The sequence below is a fragment of the Strigops habroptila genome, chromosome 5 (assembly GCF_004027225.2).
Source record: "Strigops habroptila isolate Jane chromosome 5, bStrHab1.2.pri, whole genome shotgun sequence".
Lineage (NCBI taxonomy): Eukaryota > Metazoa > Chordata > Aves > Psittaciformes > Psittacidae > Strigops > Strigops habroptila.
Window position 1 is genome coordinate 18,998,931 of NC_044281.2, and position 19,507 is coordinate 19,018,437.

The window sequence follows — 19,507 nt, forward strand, 5'->3', positions numbered from 1 at the left end:
ATTAGGTCTTAAAGTAAAGCTACCACTAACAGGAAATAGGCAACGGCTAGAGCTGAAGATCAAGAAACTGACATGAGAGCAGTTTGCTAGAAAGACTTGAGACAAGTAAGACTTTAAGATCTAACAGCATATTCCATTGCAAAACAGATTACAGAAGACTGTGAGGGAGCTAACAGTATTAAGAATTTGAGTTATGTGATACTGTGTGGAAGAGGTAAAATTTTTCTTTAACTTAAAAAACAATCTGGAAAATTTCTCTCTGTCTCTCTGTCCCATCCCCCCCAGTATCTGAAATATTTATGTAAAATATGGCATATACTACTAAAGCATTACTTTTCTGTTAGAATTTTTTTCTCTGACTATTTCAAGAGAGATTTACCATAGATTTTCTTGTGTGTATATGCTAAATTCAGATTTTTATGCCTTTCTCTTTTTGTTGTTTCATTATTCTAGAAAAGCACATAGGCTTTCTTTTCTTGAAAATTGGCTTGGTATAAAATCAGTCTGTCGTGCTTAGCAAATTCTAAGAATTCTAAGACCTTTATGGTCTTTTAATCTAAGATAAGAAAATGTTTATTGATCTATGAACTACTAATGGAGTTTTCTTAATCTTGTTTTTTTTATTGCTGGTATTAACAATTTGTTTCCCTTACATTTTTAAGTCTGAATATGTCCAAGTTCAAAGATTGCTAAAACATCCCTATTTCTTACGGATATCTTGTTAATTAATTTGATGTTGTCATTAAGCTTCTGATGCTTTTGATAGATCTATGGATTAGGTACTAATTCTCATAATCAACAGCATAGTGAGAGGATGGTGGCAGTACAACTCTGTCTCACACGTTTGTGTTTTCCTTCCACCCTGCGGAGCTTATACAGTTATTATTTCAGACTTCTATGTGAAATAGTGTTGACATCAGAAGAACTGCAAATTCAAGGAGACTTCTGAGAAAGTTAATCTGCCTCTATACGTTGCATTATATCTAAATGGGTGCTGGAGGGAAAAAATTAAACTTTCTGGTAATGCTGGTGCTAGGCAAGCATAAAGAATTTGGGGGGCAGGGCAGTATCCATTAGAAATGGACTATAGAGGATTCCCAGCATATTCAGTAGCAAGAATGTGAGAAATACTCTTGGCATTGTACTTGAATGCTAGCAGCAGTAAGAGAGAAAGCAGACAAGCCATTAGTGTACACTCCTGTATGAGCTCAGGTCTTGATTATCTCTTTCCAGTGCCTTCAGAGAGCAGAGGAAAGAAGGCTGCTAAAAGACCTGTCCTCTCTAAGCAAGCTGGGGTGCATAATTATATAGGTTTATCTGGCCTTTTCCAAAGGGACAAATGGCCCCACTTTTCCAGTCCCTTTCCTTACTAGTTTTTCTGTTCTTCCCCTTTTCCTTAACTATCAATTTTTAAAAGTGCAACACTTAAAATCCTTCCTTGCGCAGAGAGTCAAGCATGTCTGTTTCTATGAGGGGACTGGGTCCCCCTTGCTTCCTGACACTGATAACTTCCTGAAGTAGCTGCAAAGGGTGAGAAGATTCTGCTCAGTTTATCCCTTCTGTACAAAATTTCTCTGGTCTCAGTGAAATGCAGTGTTCAATTCTACCAGGCTGTACTTGATTCAAGCTTTGTGCCACATTTTTCACCTGAGTGCTCAGGGCCAAATTCAAAGCAAATATAATCAGCTGCATCTCCTTACTAAATCAAGCTGAGTTGCTCACTCTAAGTTTTATTTCGATATAAGTCCATTGGCCCTATGACTGCATGAATGTGAGTTTCCTATGCATATGGCATTGCCTGATGCTCAGATGAGAGCATCATGTCAGACATGTTTAATCATAACAGTGTTTATTCCTTTTACTCAGAATGTATCCCCTTCATGACAAATGTATGTAAATGCTGAGATAAAAATAGCATTTGACAAGATAGTTGGGTATGTTTCATTTTATTAACACATTAGTCAACTTATTCTGCTCAAAGTAATATGTGAATAGTAGATATGTATAAGATTAGCATAATTTTTTCAGTCAACATTTGTTCTGTGAGGTTTTGATTACATTATTTTAATTAAGCAATAAGTCATGACAAGTACAGGATTTCATGGTGAATATAGCACTCCTCACAAGGTATTATAAAGCATGTGGCTGAAAGCTGAATGATTGTAACCATTCAAAACGTGCATTAATAATCACTCTAGACTGACTAGAGTGTCCTTTGGTTTCTTTAATTAAATATATATTATTGAATAAGGGAAACATTTACTGGCCATAGTCATCAGGGCCAAGACATTGCTTTCAGCCAGCAAGAAAGCTCCATTTGTGCTCTAAAGCCTTCTGTGCTGTCTCTGGGATTAGTTTGCTCATGACAGCACAGTGTAACTTTTAAATATATTCAGGGCACATCACACTGTCAATGAAGGAAACCAAATGTCCTCTCTGGAATCGCATAATGTAGTAGGTGTCATAAGTCAGAAATAATGAAGATAAATGAGATTATGGACCCAAAGAAAAGAACATATTTTCTAAATAATGCCCTCCAGTCAGAGATTGGGAAAGTGAAAATGTTCCATTTCTTTGTACCTGTCCACTGGAAAAAAAACCCAAACCAATAACCAAAACCCAACAGCAACAACACCACCCCCCCCCAAGAAAAAAAAACAAAACCAGAAACAAACAACAAAACCCAAACAAACCAAAAACCAAAACAAAGCCAAACCCCAAACAACAACAACAAAACCCAGAAAGGTTTTGTGTGTAACTTATTTTGTATCTGATTGCATCAGTCTTAAGATATAAAGTAATAAAATTCTGGGGATAACTAATGTCTATTTCAAACATTCATTTCATATTTCTTTAGCACTGTCACTCATAGGTACATGGTAACTTGGATTTCTATGACCAGGGTTTCAAAGTAATTAAATATCTTGCTTGCGATTGTGTTCCTGAAATGAAAGAACTGAAGTAAACCTGGAGCTTATAGAGCTGTATTGGGTTTTGATATTACTTTGTGGATATTTGAATAGGGAAGAATAGATGATAATTTCTGGACCTATAAGCATGTTGCTGTCATAGCTCTGCTAAATCCTCACTATTTCATAAAACATTTAATTTTTGTTGTTGTTCACTATGTGGTTTACTAGTCCCACGTATTTGTGATAATCATTTAATGTTTTATTAGACTGCCAGTAAAAGCAAACCTAAGTATCTTGTGGTTGTTCAGCGTTAAAGGTGCAACAGACGACCAAGAATGTCATCTGCCATCTATCTCTTCTGTCCCGTCTCCACTGTGGAAAGTCACTCTGAGGTAAGTGAAAGGTGATGTCCTCTCCTCCATCCAAAACCAATCCTCTGGGGGGCATATGATTGTATGATACAAGAATACCATCTTTCCTCATTCTAGCAGGCTGATCTGAATAATTAGATGGAAGAAAGGTTGAGATACTTCTGAGGTACCTGTCGGTCTTTTTTTCCATTTAACAACTCCCTTTTTTGTGTGTGTGTATGTATGTTATTACTTTAAATGTTCATATTTTTTTAATTTGGGTCTGTTCAGGGTACCAGAAAAGTGATGTACTATATTGTTATATTGTCCAAATCATTTACTTATGTTGAATGTAAACTGTTTTAGGAGAATCTTCCAGATGTTCTAGAAGGACAGGTTGGACCTCGACACTAAGAAAGGGAAGGACCAAGCATTAGCTTGAAATTCCTTATAGAGTCCACACTGGACTAAAATAATAGAGAGCTGGCTTGTTTTTTTGTTTGTTGTTGTTTGGGGTTTTTTGGGTTGGAGTGTTTTGGGTTTTTTTGTTTGGTTTGGTTTTTTTTTGAGGAGGTCTCAACATCCCAAATTTTAGAATGTATGATGTCACCAGATATGATGTGCTATAAGTGGCAAAGGAGGGGACTGAACCAGAATCTCAAGGCCAAGTCCTATGAGAGATTGAAATCTCTTGTCTGAATGGAAGTGTAATGGAATGAAAGTGATTATTCTCAGAATCCAAACATGTACACTTTAAGTGATGAAAAAAACTTCAGAAGAATTACTGATTTCATCAATCTTATGCCATTCACTGGCATCTAAATCTCGAGTCCTGTTTGCAGAAAACTAAACTTTGAACTCAGTTTATTTCTTATATTAACCTTAGTAGTGAGTGTGAATGTGAGTGCTGTTTCTACACACCTAAAGGTAATGCGAGTGTGATGGGTTAAAAAGTGTCATGAGATTTGATAAGCATTCATGCATTTTATCTGACTTGGGGCATTGAATCCATGGAAACATTGGCTTTTACACATCATTTTCTCATTCACAAAATTAAGTAATTACATCCTGGGAGAAATGCACTGGCATTGAATATACAGTACCCAGACTATGTCACTACAGGTAGCAGATTGAGTTTAACTAGCCATATGGATTGTAATTGTCTAAGTATGATTAATTCATAATGTTTGTTAATTTTATGCCTTATATTATGGTTTGTTACTATAATGTCAGTCTTTTTTCTCTTTCATTGTTTCCTTTTCATCTAGGTTTTGATGAGAGCCCTCAAGGGATTTTAATCTTACTATGATACTAACTAATGATGTCCTTATATTCCTGGGTCTCATCAATAGCTTGTTCCCCTTGCTGGAAGTTTCATGGAAAAGGGTTCTGAAGTTAGAACAGATGGCGCATCAGTCCATTGCAGAACTCTGTTTGCAGCCTGAGGAAAACTTTATATTGAAGGTGGAAATAATGGTTTTCTGCTCAGCTTATTGTAAATTCTAAATGGGGTGATTTAAGACTATAATGATCACTTGTTTGATGCCTATGACTTTCAACATCTGGCTAATGCCTTTACTAGCTGTAAGAGTAAGAAAAGGCACTATAGGCTTTCCTGCTTCTTTCTCTTAAATAGATTGTAGTATGTATATATATGTGTATATATGTTTGTACATGCACAGGTGAATACGTAAGTTTGATGTATGCATACGGAAGTATACATATAGTTTATATATGTAAATCAGTGTCTATATTAATAGCTGATATGCACAATAGTGAAATGGAATATTATGTAATAGTATAATATGCCAACACTGAGTTTTCCTTTTTCAGTACTTGAATTTCATTTCTACTTTAACGATTGGAATTATTTTAAATTACCTTTTATCTATTCTTGCCTACAGACTGAAGCCATTAACACAAAGTAAATTAGCAAATATGGCTTTGCTTCTCATATAGGGTCCAAGGAGGAAGCACTAGTGAGGCTTACAGAGCTGGCCTTTGTAACAGAGGCTGAAGACCTCCTCCTTCAATGTGATGGACCTCATCACACCAACTTTTCAGCTAAATCACAGATTCACTAAATCACCAAAGTCACTAGTCTATTCTGTCACTGCACTATAATTACCTGGATGGAATATTAACAGGAATTGTGATTGAAAAACAATGTTTTCTCAGAGAATTTGAAAAGTGATTTCTTTACTTTGTTTCTTTTCTTGGTTGTACTTCAATCTAGATAACGACAACAGTTTAGGAAGTTTTATTTTAGAAATCCAGATGGTATTGTCTTAACTTATTCAGCAGCTTGGCCTGGAGTTCTTGAAGCAAATTGCCAAAATCTCTAACAGCATTATACTTTTGTTGTTTTGTTGTTTACTTTTGTTGGTTTTGTTTGTTTGTTTGTTTTGGGATTTTTAACAGTGTAGCTATATTCAAAAAAACATGGAAACAAATATCGAATTTTAGGCACATACTGTGAATGCTTTGATTTCAATGGAACCTTAATCAGAGGCTTAAAATGTTATGTTGAATTTGGACCCAAACCACCTATTAAAACACTCAAACAAAACACTGCAATTTTAACTCTGTCATGGGTTTATGCCCCCAAGGATGTGATGATTTGTCGGTTTATGCCACACTGGTCTAGAAAACAAATTCTTCAGACCAGGCCTATAAAGTACCTGTTGATGAAAAGAGTGGTCAAAGCATTAAGCTTCTGATTAAGGCTATCAGAATCTGACACATTAATTATCCTTAATTACAGTCTGTATCATCTTTCCTGAAGAAAAGTTCATGAAGCGTATGCTGCTTATAGTGAATTTGCAATTAGTTTTTAACTAATGCCAAGCCTGAGCTCTGAAATTGCATCACATTAAAGGCTTAGATTTTCTTTTTTTGTAGCTTTGTAATTTCAGAATTTTCTTATAATAGGACAAATGTGTGCTTACACAAAGTTTTATTTATAATACAAATCTGAAGATAATGGCTGTGACAGGTATAGAAAAGGATTGACAAACATAGAAAGCAATTGAAATAACTATGTGGGAAGTTAAAAACCTTATTTTTCTGTATTGCTTCATTCTTTTCAGATTGGCAGTGTATTTGTAACTAATGCTACGTAATATCAGCCAGGAGGGGCCTTAAGGATCTATGCAAGTGATTTATATGATCAGATAGAATAGAAAGATGCCAACAATAGGTTGGATTTCAAAGGACAATGCTGTTCACAAAATAAAAAGGTCGGTGTAACTACTGTGATTCCTATTAGCTGCTGATCTTTGTCTTTTTTTATTTCTTTTATAGTTTTTGATGGTGTATGTTGCAAGTAAATTTACTGTGCACATCTGAACTCATGGATTTAATTTCTGTATAAGCAAGTTTTATATTGGATTGCTACTTATCTTTCTCTTATCTTCCTCACAGATGCAGTGAAATTCATAGCAACACCCACAAAGTGAGGTTTGACACATTAATTTCCTTTGCAGGGAAGCAGTAATAGCGGCATCAAATGCCCATTTGTCAGTAAAATAAAAACACTCTACTGATTCCAACGTTAAGCTTCTTAGATTTCATGTGAGATATATGTATTGCTGTAGTGATCATCAAGCCACATAAAGTATAAACTAATACATAGTAAAACATCTATGGCTTGGTGAGTAGTCTTTCTGTTTCGCATTTGTTTACAGTGCTGGCTAGTCATGCCTCTATGCCTTCCCCAAGCATCACTGTTTTGTCTCATATGGTGACTGCGATGACTGAGATAATATTAGCAGAGTTGCTAATGTTTCAAATTACTTTATATTAGACTCAGAGAATCCTGAATAGCTAGCAAATTGGCCTTGTCTGCCTGAGTTTCCCAATGGGATGAAAAGTAATCAGAGAGGAAGAGTGTCAAAAGTACTGGAGGAGGGATAGCCAGTGCTATAAATATGAAGAAAACAATAGCCAGCATTGCTGTGAGTAGCTAGACCAGCTGATCATCCATTTGCTACACAATTCACAAAAACTGACTGAAATCCAGAACAAGGTCATGCTAGGCTTGAATTGTCCTGGTATCTGATAATCCATCTGTTAATTCTGATTGCCAGATGGGGAGACAGAATAAGATAGTAATTTGTGCCATGGCAAGGCCCTTAATAGGCTTTTCATACTCTTTGCCCTCGATTCTTTCCCCTACCTCTTTCTTTACCTTTGTATCACTGTTTCATGAGCAACATCTGAAGGGCTTGTTGGGCCTGCTCTCCACAGGGCATACAGCTCACCCTTCTGTCTGCCATCCTTGCTTGCTTGTTCATGCTGCCAGTTATGGAAACTCTAAGCTATTTTTTATTTTACAGGTACTTCCTGAAAAAATGCTGATGCATTTAATGACTGGTTTTGTGGGTTTTCATCTGTCTTAGGATTAGAGACCTCTGTGATTCAATCGAAGTCTGAGACAAGCTGATCTCCAAAATGTATTCATCAGTTCTGGTAAGCCAGATCTTACAGTATGACTGCAGAGACTCTGCTGCACAGGTTTACTATACTGAGTCCTATTAACATGCATGGCTGTACAATATTTCAAGATCATAGCAGTTTATTGAAATTGCAGAAGGGATATCTGCCTTGTGTCAGGAAGATACAACCATTAGGGTGCTTAAGATCTGCCTTTCTTTCCATGTGTTTAGAACACATCTAGATTCCTTTTTAGCTCTTCTCTTAGATAAATCCCAAGTGATCTATACGAAAAGACCACTGCTGCAAAGAGCAGGGCTGGGCAGTAACTGCTTTGAGGGCACTGTATAAACTTAATGATAATCCTCTAAATTAGAAACATCTGAAAATATTGTGTCAACACAAGCCCAACCTTCTCTAGATAAATAAAGCAATCATTTGAGAATTTCCACTTCTAAATGTCAGTCAGCTTTTTCTGAAGTAGCTTAGTTTAAACCTCTAGGAAGGAGACAACCCTTCTTTGTACTCCCCTTAAAATCTCCAGAATAATTCCAAGGTGTGGGGATGTGGGTTGGGTAAAGGGGAAAATCTTTAATACAAATCTGGTGGTTTTTTATTATAGGCGTGTTTGTCAAACATATTTGTCTATGCCAGGTTATTATTAATCTTTAATTTTAAAATCTTGTGACTTTTAATTCTCACAGTTAGAAGCCCTGATAGCTGTGACACAGTCTTTGTGTTTGGAAATGCTGGAATAAGGAAAAGTTAGGTAAAATAAATTATATTTTCAAATACTCCCCAAACCCACCTTCTTTGCTTGCTAATTGTTCGGGTTTTTTAAGGAAAATGTTTTGCTAAAACAATGTGTTTTGCAAGTTCAATATTTAAAAAGCATTAGCAGCATAACAGTAGTACAACAGATTCTATGAATCACAGTGTGAATACTAGCTAAGTTGAATAAAATTGTTATATAATGCAAACACTGGGTTTTTTTACAGATTAGGTAAGTAAGGTGTAATGCTACTTACATTGTAATGTCTCATTTTACAGCTTATTTTTAGGGCATACTTTTTCCTTCTTTTAGTCCATGCATTTTCTCTGCTTCTCATGTAGGCACCACTCCATGCTCTGTTTAATTTATTGTTGTCTTTATCTTTTCTCTTTTGTTTAGAAAGCCAAATCCTTGTAAACAAATACTAGCAACAGGTAAAAAATATTAGAATACATTTTGAGTATTGCGAGTTCAGTAATAACCTTCTAAATTTAATATTCTTTTCTACTTATATCTTCTGAGCATGAAAGGGTCACAAGTCATGAACTTATTTGCAAATTATTTCCAGATAAAGTGAAAATGTATCTATATTCTAGCACCATTCTTGTTATTAAAAACCAAAGATGCTGCGTAAAATGTATGCCAACATGAAGTTCACGTTATTGTGGAGTGACGTTAGCCTTAAGACCGTCAACACATGTGAACATTTGAGCTTTCTTCATCCTTTGGTGGAGGAGTTGGAAATCTCTAAGGTATCTTCAAGTTAAATTGGATAAATGAATGATTAATATATTACATGACTATGGCTAAAGGGAATCAAATTCCTGACTTCAGCTGAAAGGCCTTTTGTCAACAAGTGTAAAAAAAAATAAAAATACTCTGCCACAGTCCATGATAGCCTGAAATAGATGGCACTTGGTGGAGAGATTGACCATATTCAGCTGAACCACTGAACAGTCATGGACAATAATGAGGTCAGTGAATTGTATCAGTAGTACTGCGCGGCACATGCTTTAAACCAGTTTCACAAACAACTTTTCTTTATATTGATGTAATCAGAATAAATGTAATCATGATCAGAATGTAATACAAGTATAACTATATATGTACGAAAATGATGCTATACATGATGTACATCACGCTATACAAGCAATTGTCCAATGCATAGAACAATCAAATTCGTAGCTCAAAAACCTTCACTTGTATGGTGGATCTCAAAATGGAAATTCTCCTCTCTCTACATGTATGTTTGGTGTTTTCTGTGAGGCGGCTGTCATTTTAACAAAAGTGACACGCAGAGTAAAGTGGAAAGGTCCTGTTTCAACCTGGGAAGAGGGTGGGGCAGACAGCTGAATTGTTCTGTATTTTCTATGAAATCTTAATTGATTAGACTATCACCTTTATTCACCATAGAAAGACTGTCTTTCTTCATGATGGATACAGCAGCAGGAGAGCAAACTGTTGGAATTGATATACTTTGTTGCTTATCTGAAAGGAGATTTTTTTTGCCCTAATTTTGCACAATAGTAGAAACTTCCTTTAAATCCCATTTTCCTAACCAGCGCCTAGAATAGCTCTTGTTGTTAGATTCTAAGGACTCTATTGTGGCTTTTAAGCCAGAGCCCACAGTAGGGGTTGTGGAGGGATGCACCGCCCCCAAGAAACTCCTAGAGGGTTTGTACTTGAGGACAAATCTGATGATAGAATTTAAAAATGGAACAGACCATTGTAGATCATCCAGTCCTCCCATCTGCCAGCACAGGATTTTCCCTCCCAGATATTCTTAATGCATTGTTCAATGTAAAAGTCTCAACTCTGGGAGTTTCCAAAGCTTTGCTTGGAAAATTTTTGCCTCCTTTTTTCCCTCAGAAGTAGGAGGACACAGCAGCAGTCATGACCATGTCTTTTAATATATATCTGTGTGTACTTTGGACTGGCTTCTGCCTGCTGGCTGGTGTGAATAGGGGGCAGATGGGTACAACTTTTCCCTTTATAGTCTCCAGATGACTTAAACATACCACGTGATCCCTGTGCCCTAGGAGGAGATTTGTTACTGCTTTAAACCATCACCTGTCCTTTAATGAGTGTCTCAGATTTTGTAAAGTGCGATCTAAAGTGTAATTGCTCATCTCTGTAACGCAGTGAAGTTAATTTGTGGTTCAGTCAGAAAATTTTGTCCTAATTTTCTGGGTGGTAATTACTCTCCCAACCAGTGAAATTGGCTTGAATATTCCAGTGCGTTTTGTTTACTGCTTAAAGGCTGATAAAACTCCAATGTCTTATTTCTCTTTTGGGGAGTAATAATAGCGCATTCTTCAGTCTTGCTAACTATTGATGTTTCAGCCTTCCAGAAGGATTCTGAAAGATTTCAATTATCAGATATATAACACTATTTTAAGTGCTATTGGAAAGCAGACACTGGGTTTTCATGTGTAATTCAAACCTGTAGTGTAGATGAGATCTCAATCCTGCAGAAATTATCTTGTGTTTAACATTATTACACATAAGCAATACTGTCAGATTTATAAAGAGAACTCAGAGCTTGATGAATCCATGGGCTAAACACGTTGATGTTGAAGTATGTTGGGACTCGCACTTCAGGCAGTGCCTATGAAGTCTCCAGAGCCTTTGGATTAGTGTTATGAGTACTGTAAATGGGACTTGTGTTCTGTAGTGAGAAACATGGGAAGTCAGTAATGTACAAAATCTGCCAGTAGTGACTAGAATAGTCACAGAAAAACCTGAAGGCTCCATCAAGATTTAATTTCCATAGATGTATTTGCCATTTTTGAGAAACCATATGTGAAACAATATGAAGTCTTTAAGCCAAGAGATTGGAGGTTAACGTTGTAGAGGAGGTAGAAGCAGATGAAAAACTGATTAGAATGGAACATGTCCGATTTCCTTGATCCCCATGCAGTAGACCTGAGAAACCATGAAGATGTTTTCTTGTAATGCATGTTGCGTAAATTATGCAGGGCATAAGATTTTATTTGTTCAGTTGACAAACCACTGCAATGTTTTGTAGGAAAAAAAATGGTTTTGCTTGGGCACTCCATGAGCCAAATGAACATTGCAGCTACTTCAAAACAAGCAGGAAGCCATGACAGTGAGTTCTTGCTTTTTTCATTTAAGTTCTATCAGTACAAAGTAATGAAGATACTTCACTAAGCATTCCAGGGCCCAAAATTAACCATTTCTCAGCAGCAACTTTAGTTACAGTATCCAGAGGTAACACTGTTTATATGAATACACTTGACTTAAGCTGGAGTCCATAAAGAAAATGACCTGATTAATGAAAGCTAGCTTGCTACAAAAGGACTGTTTAATTTTAGATGCAAAGGTATTTTCCATTTTTAAAGCTATAGACAGGCTTAAGGCAGGCAAGTCAAGTTCCAATATCTAAAGTTCTTTGCCAGTTTAATTAGCTGTCATCTGGCTTTCTAATAGTTTCAGAATCTGATGTCACATATTCCAATTTGATTGCTGTGTTGCCTGGAAGAGGTGAAGTTTACTTACTTATTTACTCTCTGCAAAATATTTTTGAAGACTGTATGTACCTACATTTCCCAGCAGTTCCTTCATTACATTTTGCACACTTCTATTCACCCCTGCAGTGACCTCATGGGCTTTCTGCCATCTGTCATTGTTACTTTATTCTAATGTACAGCACAGCCTCACGTAATATATGACTTTGCCTGATATTTATTAGATAGACAGGATTATTGCCCACAGATGGCTGTGGTTCACAGCCAGAGGCATCTTCACAGAACTAGTGGGAAGAGATTTATTCATGTGACCATGTGACTTCTACTGTAAGCTAATTTTAGCACTGGGTTTCTCTTGATAAGTTAGAATAGAATGAGAACTCTGGGTCAAATTTATTCTTGCAGCAAGTGAGGCAGTTCCATTGACTTCTGTTGAGTCATACCTGTGTGTCAGCTGTGAAATTAGCTCTCCATTTTTCTTTTTTTTTGTTAGGAAAATAAAATATGTGAGAGCACATTTTAACTGCAGTGCATGTGTGCAGTTACAAATATTTCTGGTCTTGAAGCTGTACCTTTGGAGCAGAAACAACAGAAAAGATTTATCAAGTCATACAGTTGTTGCCGGTAGATGACATTGTCTGCCAGCTTTACATTTTCTCTGCCTTTTATGGGCCACTGGAGTCATATATTCTGTTGTTCACAGTGTGAGACTCGGAACATTTCTTTGGCGAAGTGAGGGAGACTGGCATGTTGAAAGTGAGCCAACACAGTCAGGTGGTTTCATTTGTATTTGATTTCGAGACTAGTTCTTACAGTGGATAGGACATGAAAATTGTATTGTATCTTTTTGGTGTGTTTGTTTCATTGCTAGTGAAACAGTTACTGCTGGTAAATTTAAGTCATCTCATTGGTAATAAATACACTGAGTTGAATTAGTGGTTTTTCTAATTTTTAAGGATTCTGTTCAGTAAAGGGCAGCCTTAAGTGGGTCTATGTAATAACACTGCAACTATTACTACACAGGTTAAAGTGCGTACAGGTTTCCTTGCTGCAGATTGAAGCAGAAATTCCCAACCTCCAGCCTGTAATCTATAGGGAGTTTATTAGCAGTTGCGCTTGGAAGGAATGGCACTTCAAACAGAAGCCATCTGGAATACACATTAGGAGATTCTGCTACAGGAGAGTTAGGAACAGAAGCAGGCACAGGAACATGCTGCACTCTAACCCTGCAAAATGCTAGGTGTCCGTTCCATTCCACTGTGAAGTCAATGGGAATTAGGAGCAGTCAGCACTTTCAGCTTTATGCTGTAATTCAGGAATGCCATATGTAGTGAAATATGTTAAACCAAAAGATTGAGTAAGTAAATATGCCTGGTGAAGTTCTGCCATCTGATTCAACAGTAGAGTTATAGCACTGATAGCAATTCCTACTACTTTTTATTACTACTTTTGTCGTTATGTCAAACATGATATTGGTGGTTATTTTTAATGTTTCATTTTTTCTGAAAGGTAAAGAGAAAATGGCTGTACGTGGGGTCATTTCCAGTTGTTTTCTTTGCCAATGTGAAGTCAACACCATTTTGCCCTTTTGCTGTCATTAAAGTTGGGCTAGCATAGAAAAGAATGCAATGTATGCCCTGCAATGCAGTAGAAAGCACTGTTTGATGTGTTACTGGGTCAGTCCATCTAAATTCAAGTTCGATGCTTCAGGTGCAATGCCTGCAGGATTTGACCCTAGAGAAAAGCATCTCCTTACCCTTCACTACAGACATTTCTAGAAGGCACAGGCTAATTTCAGGTTTGACATGTCAAGACATGGAGAAGTCATTGACACAGCAGGTGCACTTAAATATAACTGTCTAATTATACAGTGATGCAAGTTTGCTCCCAAGAAACTAAATGTACAGTGCCATGGAAAACATGGTATCTGTCTGTCATGCTGTTAAATAGGAAAGCAGTCTTCAGCAGTCAGGCACGTTTCATGTATGAAATCATAAAAATCATGGTGGGGTAAACATCTGCATCATTCCCATTCTTCATCGAGTATGCACGCTGTGATTTCACTTCTGCAGACTTCGGGGATTGCAACATGCATGCACCTTGTTATGGAGAAACATAACTTCTGAAGCTTGACTGGGTATGTTAAGGTCTGATTTCAAACTTATTCAGTTTTATCTGAAAGTTCTGCAATAGAATTTCTGAGTCAGATTAAAATCCATGAGAGTAATAGCAAAGGATAACAGAGCAATGTTTTTCTGCAGTTACTGCTAGTCTAATTCTGGCACACAGGAAAGGTCACTGCTTGCTGGCTAAATCAAAGCAGAGCCTGGGGCCTGGTAGTGTGGTGTAAGGCAGATAGTTTACTAACATGATCCTGGCTTGAGGGCATGTTTCAGCGATATGTGTTTTTTCTTGCCCTTCCCCCACACCCTATAGCAACATTCATTTTCCAGTCGCCAGTTCTGCCCTAGACTAATGATGCTTTATCTGTATTCAGCTGTTGAAGTCTAGGCAAGCAAACAAATGTAGAGAAATGGGAAATGTAATAAAATATTATCTTAACCAATGATCAGAGAAGAATTGTTGTTACCTATGCAGAAAATCTGAGTAGTAAATAACAGTTATTGTATCATCAATAGATCATATTATTTATTAATTTACTTTCATGGTGAATTACAGGCGTTCATAATCCTGCCTCATGTGCCAAATCTACACAGTAAAATTGCAGTAGGTCTGTCCCTTCTATCTTTTGCTGACTGTTCAGTTCAAACTTCCTCACATTTCCCATCCTTACTGTACATTCAGCCTTCTAGGTTTTTTCCCACCTGCTTTTGTCATGCTTTTACACCAACCGGATCTGTATTTAGCTAGTACAATTGACTCTGCAATGTTAATAGCATTCAGAATTGTAATAGTTGCACCCAGTGACCAACAAATGTTTTGAGATAATATATATTGCCCAAATAGCCATTACAAAATTCACAAAATTTGCTTAGCGCTCTCTGAAATACACCTGCTGAGAAGTAAAATGTTCCTGTAACGTACACATTCAGTCTAAGATTTCCTTATTAATGACTCTACCTTTAAATGCCATCTTCTCTCAGCCATGATGGAAAAAGGCTGTTTGTTTTGAGCACAAAAGGAAACATTTACTGAATGACAAAATGGATATTCAAAGCAATCCCGAACAAAGACAGTGAACATTGTATAACAAAGAAGATGAGCATTCATGATGAATCTTTTTAATATCTGAGCTTGAGATCTATCTTCAGTGAAATACTTTGGTGTTCTCATCAATCAACCAGACACAAATTACAAAGTGAAGGGTGTGACTCATGCGCTCACTGGTACATTCAGCCAAAAATACAGAGCAGAGCAGATCCCATCATTTCTTGCTTTCCAACACTGTCTTTGGCTCTCAGCATCACTTCACCATCACCACCCTGCCAAGAGTTGCTACTGTCAGCAGTCCCTGAAATGTCACATATGCAGAAACCATTCATCAACCCCAAGCTTATCTTATACGTTTTTATTTTTAAGGCAAGCATTAATCCCATCTCCTTTCTTTTGCCCATATTCCTTTATACTCTCACTCTCCAAGATTCTGATGCCATCCCTAGCCAACGCTTAGGCCACAAATTATTTGGAGTCAAGATACTTCCTTCAGAAGAGAAAAAAGTTTTTGCTTGTTTTTTTCATGTTAGTCATATTCTGAAGGGTCTACCCTGAATCTAGAGCTGTGAAAATGAGCTCCTTTATGAGCAAGAAATACAACAGACGGTTATTGTGACCTGGTATAACTTCTGGGCCAGGGATTTATATTTATGTCTTTACTCTGATGTGTTTTTCTCCTTTATGTTAAGGTTGTGTTCTCTGCATAAATATTGCTGTCTCTGTGCTGACACCAGTTTCTTAGAAATTATGGGGTTTTATTTGTCAGGATTTTATTGCAGATTGCTACAGATCCTCCCCAAATTTGACTAAAATATTGCTGTGCCAAGATTTTCAGATTCTCCAAATAATTTTGCTAATTAATTTGTTGCTTAGTAAATGGTGATTTGAAGGTCACATTAGAAGCATGGGGTTTATGCATCTTGTAAATATTTAGAAAATAGTTGCATACCCAACAGCATTTACTTTTGCTGCTTAGTCCTATCCGGAGAGACTGCATACAGCTGAAGAGAACCCCAGCCGTCTTTCTGAGAAGAGTTTTGTGCAAGGCAGAATCCTTTGGAAGACCAAGGAAAACTTCGGGGAATCTCTTCACTGCTCTTCACAGACTGCTGATTCTGGTCACTGCCACTAGAAGGCCTAACCACACCCTTTACTGGAAACCCTGTAGTATCATTGGCACCAGCTGCTTTACAGCACGGTGAGTTTCTTGTCACACAATTGATCTGTCCTTTCCATTGCTTGGCAGTCTTCCCCTCACCCCTTCAAACAAATACTATTGTGTCCTGCAGAAAGAACATTAAAAGGGTGGTGGAGCACTCCCCCTTTCAAATGACAGTTAAAGCTGTCCGTAGAGGTCTGTCATGCTGGAGAGGTCATTCTAGTATACAAGTACTTCCTCCTCACGTAATCAGGAAAAAGCAGCCACTCACGTAATTTCATGTTTCGGGTTGTCATATGGTTCTTGGCTCCTTAGAAACTTGGTTCACTCCAAGGACAGCAGCTATTTGTTCCTGATGTTGAGCACTGCACCACCTTTCTGCACCCTCCCCTCCTTTTTTTAACGGAAGGGCAGAGGTGAATTCTCAAAGAAAAGTACTGATTATTAAATTTTCATTGAACTAAAAAAAAACCTGCAGGAGTTTAAAGTGACTTGCTGGCACTGTTCAGAAGTGGAGAAGGCTACAGTTGATCAGATCCAGCATGTTCATGGAAAATGGTAGGAATTACTGTCTAGAGAGGTTCTGGAACATACAGATTAATTGGGCCAAAACTGCCATAATTTTAAAAGAAATTTTTGTGCAAAGATCCTACTATTACGCTTTGTAGTGAGTTTCAGAGCAACTCACTGAGTTTTTTGATTTTTTTTTTTTTTTTTTTTTGATCAAATGGTTCAGCTGTGAAGAAGAGAAGGCAGAAATAAAACCAAAGGTTTGTGAATAGTATACATGACATGGGCTTTAGCTGCAAATTCAGATCTGGGTCCAACTTTTGAATTCCTGAAAGTGTGTCCTCTTTGAGTCGAGGATTTTGGTTTAGATGCACAAAGTAGTTCCAGCAGTTTTTATGCAGGCCTAATTAGCAGCATAATTTTTTTTATGAAAGAAGAATATGAAGTTGAATTTTTATTTATTTATTTCAAAATGAAATCCTATGTCACATGGGACAAACCAAACCAGCTGTAGATGCTGTGTCTACACCAATGGACAAATGTAATCACTACTATTCAGACAGTACGGGCCATATGCAGATTAAGCACTTTTCATGACACAGAGGGAAAGAGCAGACCCACAAGCATTATTCTGCTATGGTCTCTAGACCTAGAAAGGGTGAATATCTGGGAGCCAGGGCTATGGATTTACTCACATAATTAATGGAAGGTCTTTTTTTGGCTACAGTGAGCTTGCACTTAGTCCTGTTAGGAAAAATGACTGATTCAAAGACTATGCCTGATAGACCTTGGGCACACACAAATCCCAGCCCTGAGTTTGGGAACATCACGTTTTTTTTCATCGATCTCTCAGTAAAGTACCTGGATTGATCTCAAGTACTGCTGTAAAATTTATTACTTGTGAAAGTTTAAAAATGGGATCACAGTGCTGGTTGTTTGTTGTATTACTGTTAATAAAAATGTTTGTGAGGACTCCATTAAAGCCTATTATTGTTGGTTTTTCATTTAAGGCTTTCTGTTCATCACAAGATTGTCTGCCGATACCAGTCTTCTCAGCTCTGTGTAGTATATTTCATTTGCAAATGCAAGTGCCTGGCCTTTAGACGTGTTAGCAAGAAGCATATCATATAACAGGTACTGTATGAAAAAATATTCCTCATTTGTGTTCTTCCACAAGAAAAGAGTGTTCATTTATCATGTTTAAGTTCAGTTGAGTCTTCCATATAGTATTACATCTGTGTTACAAGATAGGAACTTGAATATGGTTAAGGATTTCCCATTTGCCATGTCTTCGCCTACTAGCTGAATGTCCTAGGCCCTGAAGTTTCCCCATAATGTGCACATGCTGTGGCCACACTACAGTTCTCGGTTGTTAAAAGTTTTCGTTTTCCATGAGCCATACTATTTCTGGGATAATCAAGTTTCCTGAGCAGAAGTTTTGAACAACCAAGAGTGTTGCTCTTAGAGAGTTCTTTCTCCTCCTGCTCCCTCCTTTTTTTTTTTTTTTTTTAAACTTTGTTAGCTTGGGGGTTTTCCTCTTCTATCCCCGTTCCCCAGGAACCCAAATCTTAAGGTCCAAAATGCTTCTGAGAGTTTAGTAAGAGACATATCAATCTCCCTATTAGGCTTCAGTCCTTTCTTTTATGACTAGTTTGGTCCATAGTAGCATGGGAAACCCCACTGATGGCGATCCAGTTTTAATTTACAATCAAAAATGAAAAGGCTTTTTGTGCAAGCACTGTCCATTCCTGAAGTTTTGTGCTTATTCGTAGTTGGACTTTGGCATTTTGGTTGATTGTACTTTTCATTTTTTGCTTGAAATAGGAATGAAATGAAAGGAAGTATCATGGAAATTTTTGCCAGCAGCAAAAGCAGGATGCACAGGGGGCTTCAGACATGCACATCTTCCCTCCAGTTTCAAAAGACAAATTTAAGTCCAAAGCAAGTCACAGAAATTTGAGGTAAGTCTGAAAACAGAACTTAAACTTCTGGATATGAGGCTAAGCCTATGACCGTTTCAAGTCTGGTCATTTCTATTGCTTTGTGCCATAAAAATATTTATCGAAAGTAGCATGTTTCTTGTGTTGCTTTTGCCCTGTTTTCTAGCTAATTGATTATTTCATGGAATTTAATAACTGATGGAGCAAAGGAAAAAGCAATACAATTTCCTTCTCATTTACTTCCTTGACTTAAGAAAAGTTTACTCTTTGGTCTGAAAAAATTCCAGACTTTAAAAGGGAAGTGGATATTCGTCTTCAGATATGAACTATTTTCATACAGTAATAGAAGCAGCAGCATGTTTTGGATAGATATGGCATGATTCAGGAAGGCTTGCAAGTGATAACATTGGAGTCCAAGTGACAGTAATCTACAAAGCAGCTCTGTGATCAGTGGGAATGCAGAGTCCATTGGATGGTACTAGCACAGTACAGAATCCAGAGAACAAACAGTGTGTTTATTTGGCGTAACTGAGTTGAGAATCTGATTGTAAATAATCTGAGTTGAACTTCGAAAATAATTCATATTTGTACATGGCCTCACTTAGAAGTATTCTGCTGGGCACTGGCTCAGTTGGTACTGAAATGCATTTCTCCTTGGGCTAGAAAGCAATAGGTATTCTGATGAAAAGCGCTATGGAGATGTTTGCTGCTGGCACTGGGGGAAATGGTGACACTGCACACAGTTACTTATTTCTCAGTATGGGCCAC

The 19,507-nt window shown here is 37.3% G+C and overlaps 1 long non-coding RNA gene across 1 annotated transcript; it reads left to right on the forward strand.

Annotated features, from left to right (window-relative positions):
* Positions 1–16,116: 16,116 nt before the first annotated feature.
* Positions 16,117–18,743, forward strand: LOC115608970. Its single transcript, XR_003991701.1, has 3 exons — positions 16,117–16,328; positions 17,810–17,933; positions 18,624–18,743. It is a non-coding gene; the product is annotated as an uncharacterized LOC115608970 (long non-coding RNA).
* Positions 18,744–19,507: the final 764 nt, after the last annotated feature.